At 39.3% G+C, this 9,911-nt stretch overlaps 1 pseudogene; it reads left to right on the forward strand.

Annotated features, from left to right (window-relative positions):
- The first annotated feature begins 8,714 nt into the window (after positions 1–8,714).
- On the forward strand, positions 8,715–9,201 carry LOC113191107 (small ribosomal subunit protein eS10 pseudogene; annotated as a pseudogene).
- Positions 9,202–9,911: the final 710 nt, after the last annotated feature.

The following is a 9,911-nucleotide window of genomic DNA, read 5'->3' on the forward strand; positions in this document are numbered from 1 at the left end:
ACATTTTCAACAGGACTCCCAAGGAAGAACTTACTAATAGTGAGAGCTGAATAATCTGAGGGAAGCGAGGGAGCAAATTTTGGGGATTTTTATGGGCAGAGTTTCAGGCAGAGGAAATAGCAAATGAAAAGCTCTGGGTTGAGGACATAATTGACCTGTTCAGAGAAAAGCAAGGATAACCGTGTGGATGAGAGAGAAAATGAGGAAGACTACAACAAAAGCAGAGGTCAAACTGTGTGTGTGGTTGGGGTAGGAGTGGTAGCACATTGCCAGAACAGTGGCTTCTGAGTAGAATAAGGATCCATGAATGGATTTTAAATAGGGGAGTAACAAAGCGTAGCAAAATTGTTCTGACTGACATATTAGGAATACACTGGAAGATCAACAAATGCAGATTTTGATGCTATTGAAAAAATTCACAGGAGAATTGTTGCTGGCTTGGACCAAGGATGGATTAATGGGAGTGATGCAAAAAGATTGGATTTTGGGGAACTTTTGTAGGCAACATTAATGGGATTTGGGCCTGATATAGGGCATGGAAAAAAAAAAGAGGAATCAAAGATGAGTCCAAGTTTTGGAGCTGAGCATGTAGAACAAAAGAGTTGATATTAACTACAATTGGAAAAATTGAAAGATGACCAAGCTTACATGGGGTGAGAGGATATCAGGAGTTCAATTTAGACTAAATTTGGTTTATCACTTTGACACCATTAGAGAGGACAGTTAGATCTATGATGTTTAGGAATTAGTATAGGCTGGGGGTTAGTATAAGTACAGATTTGGGAGTAACAATGTGGAAAGAGTATTAATATCATGAGATCAAGTGAGATCACTAAGGTGAAAATAGGAGAGAGAAGAGGTACCAGGACTGGTCCCGAAGGCCTTATCCACGAAAAGCTTAAAAATAAGAGGAATAAGCAAAACTCAAAGATACACGGAGGAACAAGCCAAAGAAACCAAGAGGACGTGAGTAGAGAGTTAAGAGAAGAACTGGGAACACAGAGCCACCAAAAGCAAGTAATAAAAGAGAGAGGAGATGATCAAGTGGATCAGGTGCTGCAGATAAGTCATGATAAGAGAACTGAGAGCTAATTGTTGGAGTTACAAAATGGAGGTCTTTGGCCACCTTGTTAAAGACAAATGTGGCAGACTAGAAGCAGTACCAGAATGAGTTCAGATGAGAATGAAATAGAGAAATGAGAGCCAATGAGTATAAACTCCATTGAGCTGCAAAAGGAAGAAAAAAAAAATAAGTTATGAATTAGAAGGCAAAATGGTGAGAGAGTTTTGCTTGTATTTGATTGGGACAAATAATAGTATGTCTGTATGTTGATAGAAATGATCTTGGCGAGAAAGGGGGACAATGTTTTTTTGAGATGCTGGGAATAGAACCCAAATGAACCGCACATGCGAAGCAAGCAGGCCCACTACTGAGCTACATCCCAGTCCTTTGGTTTTAGACAGGGTCTCATCAAGTTGCCCAGGCTGACCTTAAACTTGTGATCTTTCATCCATCCAAGTGACCTGGAATTATAGGTGGGTGCCACCAGACCCAGCTAAGAGAGAAAATTTTATGATGGACAAAAAGAGAGGACAAGTGCTAAAGCAAGACTCGTCAGCAGGTGAGAGAGGATGACCTCTAGCACACAGGTGGAGGGACTGCACCCTGAGAAAAGTGACTTTTTGTTCACAATAGGCCAAGTCCTTGAGGTCAGGAGACTGAGCATCCAAGGCAAATAAGTAGAGGATGAGTAAAGAGGTTGAGAGTTCTCTTCCTACCAGTTCTGTTCTCTCACTTCTATACAAATGGGCTAAAGGTATCATAGGAGTAGATTTGTTCAGAGAACTGAATAAGTTAATACATGTAAACAACTAGGAGAGGTGTAACATTATGACATAAAGACTGGGTGATCTAACCTCTTCTCCTGGTTGCACTGACCTCCTATCCTGAAACTTCAAATCCAAAATCCAGTTCCTGCTTGTTAGCTCTCAAAAACAACAGGTCTACAACTCAACTCCTTTGTTCCTCTCAGGGCAGATCTCGTCCCAGCAAACTTCTCTGGGTTACTACCTCCTCCATCTACCTGGCATATCAACAGGAAGCCTTCGGTTTTTCTGGAGCCCCTCTCCCTCCCTCATACTCACATGAAGCTGTACCACATTTGGCTCATCTTTCCTCTACAACATTTGGAAAGCCCTTCCCTCTACTCTACCCATCCTCCCTACCACTCTAGCCTTTGAGACTCAGCATCTTTCCCTTCTGGACTTCGGCCTCCTCATTTACCTGCTCTGCCAGCTAGGCCCCCTCTTAAGCACCTAAATGATCCTGTTCATATTGCAAAATGCTGGGTCACTTTTGGGGGTAAACCATTCACTGGTGTCCTAGAACATGCAAGATTAAGTTCAACCTATACTTCAAGGCACTTGAGGTTTTCCCCGCTGTGTTTAGCTAGATCTCTGCCCCCTTCCAGCCTTGTACTCTATATGCCAATCATACCAAGCATTTACAGTTTCCCTGCACAACCTCTCTCCAAAACAACATCTCCTGGCTATTTAATACCTCCATCCTGATGCCAGGGGCCATCCATGAAATGTGTGTGAATTAAAAATGACCTGGAAGCCATTTGGCAGGAAAGTCTGGTGTCTGGGAACTCCCAGCAACAATCCTGCTCCTCTTTGATCTGATTTCGGGCTCTGGCTCTTATTTCTTTACTAATTATTTCAGATTTTCTTTTTCTCATATGGCTCACACCTTCTGAGCAGGAAACTACCCTGGTGGGGTGCTGGCTGCACCTGCTGTATGCTAAGGCCTTCAACTCTTGGCTTAGGCGACAGGGAACTCTCCTTGAATTTCAGCTTGAGCCAAGTGTCTTTACTTAAGGTTCTCACAGTATCATGTTCAACCATCCAGCATGTAACAAGTGCTTAACAATTTTGTTGACATTATATTAGATGAACTACATTCAATTAATTAAACTACATTAGATGACATATTAAAGTCCTTGCTTGTATTATACTACAGCAGGCGCTTTCTTTCTAGTAACAGTTTTACTAAGGTATAATTTATATACCATGTAATTCACTCTTTTCAAGTGTGCAATGACTTTTCAAGTGTACAATGACTTTTACTATATTCAGAGTTGTGTAACCATCACCACAATCAATTTTAGAATATTTCATTATCCTCCAAATGGATGGAACTGGAGAACTATGGAACTATGCCATATGGCTGTCTCTCTGCAGTTCCGAACAACCTCCCAGCCCTATGCAATCCAAATCTACTGCCTGTCTCTGTGGATATGCCTACTGTGGACTTTTCATTATCAAAGGAATCACATAACTTATGGTCTTCTGCATCCCATTTATTTCAAATAACAATGTTTTCAGGGTCTGCCCATGTTGTAACATATATCAGTACTTCATTTCTTTTTATTGCCAGATAATATTCCATTGAAAAGATGTGCCACATTGTATTTATCTACTCTTCAGTTGATGGACAGTTGAGCTGTTTCCAATTTGGAGCTATTATACATAATGCTGCTATGAATAATTTTGTGCAAGTTTTTACATGGATATATGTTTTCATTTCTCTTGGGTATATACCTAGGAATAGAATTGCTGAGTCATATGATAACTCTACAATTAGCCTTTTGAGGAATTTATTGCACATTGCATATGATAGCACATATAAAGGATTATTCAAGTGAACCTGTATTGTGTATTTGGAGTATGTCAGAGGAGTTTTTTGTTTGTGTGTGTTTGCTTGTTTAGTTTGTTTGCTCCTTTCTTCCAGTGCTGGAGTTCAAACCCAGGGCCTCATTCATGCTAGGCAAGCACTCTGCCATTGAACTACACCCCCAGACCTACCCAAGTGAAACTGTGGATACCATTTGTCATTACAGAAGATTTATGCCTTAATTGGCTGGATATTGTGAGTGAATGAACTTTCGATTCAGGTTAGCCAGCTCTTTGAAGGACTGTGGTGCATAGCCAACTATGGCCAGGCTGACCACCCAGAGCTCCTTTCAAAAGCAAGACTGCCACTGGCACTTTAGATGGCATTTGGAATGCCACTTCTAAATATGATCATCTTCCTTTTCATCCTCTATTGTCACTTACTCCCTGACTACATCTCGATTAAAAAATAGTGTATCTAAAATATGTCTTTTTGTAGTACATATACACAATAGAATATTACTCAGCCATAAAGAAGAATGAAATTACGACATTTGCTGGTAAATGGATGGAACTAGAGACTATCATAAAGTGAAATAAGTCAATCCCCACCCAAAAAAAGGCTGAATGTTCTGATCTGTGGATGATGACTCACAATAGGTAGGGGTGGAGAGGTGGAGAAGTGGGAGATTCACAGGATTGAACAAGGGGAATGGAGAGAAGGAGGGGAGGGTGGGAATGGGAAAGACAGTAGAATGAATTGGTCATAACTTTTCTATGTTAATATATGAATACATGACCAGTGTAACTCCACATCACGTACAACCAGAAGAATAGGAAGTTATACTCCATTTATGTATGATAGGTCAAAATATATTCTACTGTCATATATAACTAAAAAAAAAAAACAAAAAAATAAGAATTTCTATTCTTTATTAAAAAAATATGACTTTTTTTGCAGTGCTGGGTATCAAACCCAAAATTGCTATCATATGCAATGTGATATGGTATCACATGATATGGGTTTGATATGATATGGGTTTGAATGATATGGTATCATTCCATCCTCAAGGAACTTATAACTTAGTAGAAAAAGATAATATATCCATGGATATATATCCAACATGGTATGGAATGATACCATACCCTGTGCCTTATATCCACATGCTAGGCAAGCACATGACTTTCAAATTTATTTTGTCATCCAATTTTAAGTATGCAATAAATCTATTGGCTATAATATATTTGAACATTTATATGTGCATAGTAGCAACAGATTTTATTTTTATGATGTTTGGGGGATCATTTTAAAACAAAATACTAAGACCCTAATCATACCCAGACCTATATATCCTGCATTATTTCAAAGTGATCCTCCACTAGGCCATTACCCTGATCGATTTTGGCTTCCAGGAACTATCAGCCCCATCTGAATCTCCATCTTATCTCCCCCACCACACCCTCCATGAACTTCTTATCCTGTCCACTCATTTTACTCACCCTCTCCTGAACACACCTTCCTGACTCTCTCTCATGGTCCTCTGAACTGAGACTATTTCTCCATCCTGCTGTTATCTAGCATGTTTCACCTTCCAAAGTCCAGGTCAATGCCAATCCCCTCTGTGAAGGCTTCCTCCCTCTTCTGAGGATCCAAAGCATTTATTTTTACCATATGTTGTTGGATATATATCCATGGACATACTATCTTTTTCTACTAAGTTATAAGTTCCTTGAGGATGGAATGATACCATACCCTGTGCCTTATATCCATAGATTTTAGCCTGATGCTGGACTGAGGAAAAATAATTTTACTAACGTATGATTTTGATTTGTTAGATCCTTAACAAAAGCTGTTTTAAGTAGTAGGCATTTGGTAACATTTCCTTTCAATTATTACTTCAGTAAGTCCCTACATTCACTCGAGTGTCATTTATGAACTCCTTTTTGAGGAGGGAGTGATGGTAGCTTTTGTACTCTTTATTGGGTAGGTTGAGTTTACAATAAATTTTTATTGAGGTAGTTGTGTTAGTCCTTAAAAAGTTTGCCTTCTAGTAATCTAAACTTTCATGATCATCTTATAAAAACTGACATTCAGATCACTAGAAGGACAAGTGGGTCTGGCAAAAATCTAGATTAAAATTGAGAAAAGGACCCTAAATTTCATGAATCCCTGGATGCATGTTTTCTATGAGCAGTGGGTATTTCTCGTCCCCTCTGCCCCACTATGACCCTCTACACTATATTGAATTTTCACTCTGCTACAATCTTCACACCTTCCATTTTCCAGCCACTATTTAGTATTTCCATTCAGTTCAGTTCAGCAAACTTACATTGAACACCTATTATGTGTGAGGGATGATGGAAAGTAATGGTTCACTGATTTATCGATAAATATTATAGATTATTATAACACAAAATATATGTAATATATAACATACGAAAAACAGATAAATTTACATATGCATGGCTTAAATTTAGCGTGCTTGAGGCCCTGAGTTTGAACCCCTGCCCTAGAAGAAAGGAGCAAACAAACCAAACAAGCAAATAAACAAAAAGTGGTTTTAAAAGCAGAGTAGCCATTTATAACAGGGTGAGGTTCTAAAGTAAATAGATTAGATGAAATCCAAATAAAAGTAAAATTACCCTTGGGAATTCCTGAACTGTCCTATAAGAGCATACCGGAAGAGGTTCAAAGGAAGTGAAACCTCAAGATGAAACAGCCAACTCCTGCTTATGATGGCAGATTCACTTTGAGGCTGACACTTCTTAAGAGCAAGATTAGTTAATTGTGTGTCTGAAAAGACTTTTGTGTGTTTTTGCTTGTCCTTTTTTTTAGGGGAAAACAAAATTCATAAAGATATGTGCAGCAAGTACTATAAATCAGACTTTTTCTCCCTTTTCCAATTTCATTTCCCCAATATACCTATTTCCTTGTTAGGTCTTTGAGTGTTCTCTCCATAATGTCATAGTTCTAAGCTGCCACCTTGTGGCTCTTAGATGTATGTGTTTTAACCAGGCTCTAGTGACTGTTGCCTAGCTACACTTGTCATTTGATGCCATTCCTTTTGGCTTTTTGCATTTTCTTCACTACCACTAACTCCAAATATTCCCTGGCTTTAAGGAACAATGTGTTACAAAGGTAACAGCTAAAGAGTAAAAATTTGTACTTCCTTCCCCCAACATTGTTTCCATCACAGAATCATGAAAGTGGGTTGCAATACATTACATCCTTCAGGACAACAAGTGACCCAGGAGTGGGGTTAGACATTGCTTTGGAGTCTAGATGCAATTTACTTCCAAATTATTTTGTAATTTTTTTTTGATACTGGGGATTAAACCCAGGGGTGTTTAACCACTGAGCCACATCCCCAGGTCCTATTTTGTATTTTACTTAGAGACAGGGTCTCATTGAGTTGTTAAGTGCCTCACTAAATTGCTGAGGCTTGCTTTGAATTTGAGATCCTCCTGCCTCAGCCTCCCAAGTTGCTGGGATTACACGTGTGTACCATCATGCCCAGCTTACCTTGTTATTTTTAATGCCCTGGTATTCCATAGCAATTGCTGATGCCTTCCACATGCATTTATTGAGCACCTTTCAGTCAATGCTATCAGGAGCTCCTGGCTTCATGAGAATTGCTATAACACAGGTGGATTTTATACATTAAGAGCCTCCATTCTAGAGGCTCTGCCATCATTCCACCATGCTCACACCACCTACCTCCAGTTACCACTCAGTTAATCCCATCAGGGACTAATGTACTGATTAGGTTAAGGCTATAACCCAATCATTTCTCTTCCAAACCTTTGCATTGTCTCACATGTGTGCTTTGGGGGGGACACCACATCTGAACCATAACACCAACAAATAGATGATAAAAAGGTTCAACATCATTAGCAATCAGGGAAACAAAAATAAAATCTAAACTGAGATTTCATCTCACTCCAGTTAGAATGACAGTCATTAAGAATATAAATAATAATAAATGCTGGAGAGGTTGTTTAGAAAAAGGTCACTTTTATATTGTTGGTGGAATCGTATATTAGTACGCTATGGAAATTCCTCAAAAACCTAGAAATAGAACCATCATATGAGTCAGCTATACTACTCCTGGTTATTTATCCTGAAGAATTAAAGTCATTGTACTATAATGCTACATGCATAACCAAGTTGATAGCAGCACAATTCACAATAGCCAAAATATGGAACCTGTCTAGGTGTCCATCAACAGATGAATGGATAAAGAAAATGTTGCATATATACACCATGAAATTTTATTCATCCTCAAAGAAGAATAAAATTATGTCATTTGCAGGAAAATGAATGGAATTTCAGAACATATGTTAAGCGAAATAAGCCAAACTGAGGAAGTCAAGAGCCATATGTTTTTTCTAATATGTGGGAACTAAAGAAAAAAATTAATTAAATAAAGGTATTGTGTCCATCTACAACTAAAAAAAAAAAATTAAATCACAATGGGATAGCATTTCCCCCTAGTCAAATGGCTACCATCAAATACTGGTGAGGATACACAGAAAGGGAAACTCTCATCCACTGTTGGTAGAAATCAAATCAGTATAGCCATTATTTATTGTGGCTGTATCCTCATGGAGCTTACATGGACACTGACAAGGAGCTGCTTACATATGTAATTATGAATGGAGTAAGTGCTAGGAAGCAGGAAATGGTGCTCTGGGAGGGTATAGCAGGACCAGAACAGAACTTGACCATCAGAACTGCTTTGAACAAGTAAGTTAAGAACTGAGATTTCAGATGAACTGATTATAGCCAGATGGGAAGGCAGTGAAGGTGTTCTACATGGAGAAAACAGCATGTGTGAGGCCCCTCTGCTGGGAAAGGGGATGGCAAAACTACAGAAACAGAACTTATGACTAATAGTGCCATGGACTCCAGTAAGAAAGTGAAGAAAAATTGGGAAGTTGGAAAGGTTAAGCAAGAAGCAGATCCTAATTTTGTAGGACAAGTTAAGAACTTTCCTTTTGCCTTTCCAGTCTTGTCCTTGGAACCTGAAGCCTCCACAATGTTGATGCCTAAGAAGAATCGGATTGCCATTTATGAACTCCTTTTTAAGGAGAAAATAATGGTAGCCAAGAATATTCACATGGCCAAGCACCCAGAGCAGGCAGATAAGAATGTGCTCAACCTTCACGTCATGAAGGCCATACAGTTTTTCAAGTCTCAAGGCTATGTGAAGGAAGTTTGCCCAGAGACTTTCTACCTTACCAATGAGGGCATCCAGTAAAAATATCTCCATGATTACCTTCATCTGCCACCTGAGATTGTGCCTGCACTCTGCGCCTTAACTGATAAGAAATAGCAGGCCTCGGCCCAAAGGTCTGGAGGGTGAACATCCTGCAAGACCCACAAGAGGGGAAGCCAACAGAGACACCTACAGACAGGATGCTATGCCCCCTGGTGCTGATAAGAAAGCAGAGGCTGGGGCTGGGTCCGCAACCAAATTCCAGTTTAGAGGAAGATTTGCTCATCTATGTGGTCGGTCACATTAGTGAAGTTGGAGGGCATTATTTTGTTTTGAATAAACTTGTAGCGAGAAAAAAATTAAAAAAAGAACTTTCCTTTTCTCCCAAGAATAATGGAAGTCGATGGGTGCTTTTGGCCAGAAGAATGATAAGAAATTTGAGGACATATACTTAGGGAGTAAACATAGACTTAGGAAGACTGACAGCAGTCCAAAAATAAGGATGATATTTTGGGGCGGAAGAATGAAAGTAAATAGTAAGAAACACAAAAAGATTTAAGAGATAGGAGGTAAAGTCAACAGAACTTGTTAATGAATTGCATGTGTGATGTAAGGAAAAAGAATGTGCCAAGTACGACTCCCAGACTTTGGCTTAAGAAAGTGCTGGAAGGCATGATGATTCCTGAGTTTTACAACATGAAGTGAGGAGAAGATAAATTTGGTCTCAGCCATGATGAATTTAAGATGCCTGTGAGATAATCAGAGATGCTGAATAAAGAGTTCCTGACATACATGTCTGATACTCCAAGGAGAGATTCAGGTGAGAATCTAAGATTGGTTCATATGAAGATGGTACTTGAGCAAGTAATTTTTTCTCTTCAGTACTGGGGATTGAACCCAAGGGCACTCTACCACTGAGCCACACTCCTGGTCCTTTTTATTTTGAGACATAGTCTCCCTAAAGCTAGCCTAGCACCTGCCAACCTCCTGCCTCAGCCCCCAGAGTTCCTGGGATTA

The sequence above is a fragment of the Urocitellus parryii genome, chromosome 13, assembly GCF_045843805.1.
Source record: "Urocitellus parryii isolate mUroPar1 chromosome 13, mUroPar1.hap1, whole genome shotgun sequence".
Classification (NCBI taxonomy): domain Eukaryota; kingdom Metazoa; phylum Chordata; class Mammalia; order Rodentia; family Sciuridae; genus Urocitellus; species Urocitellus parryii.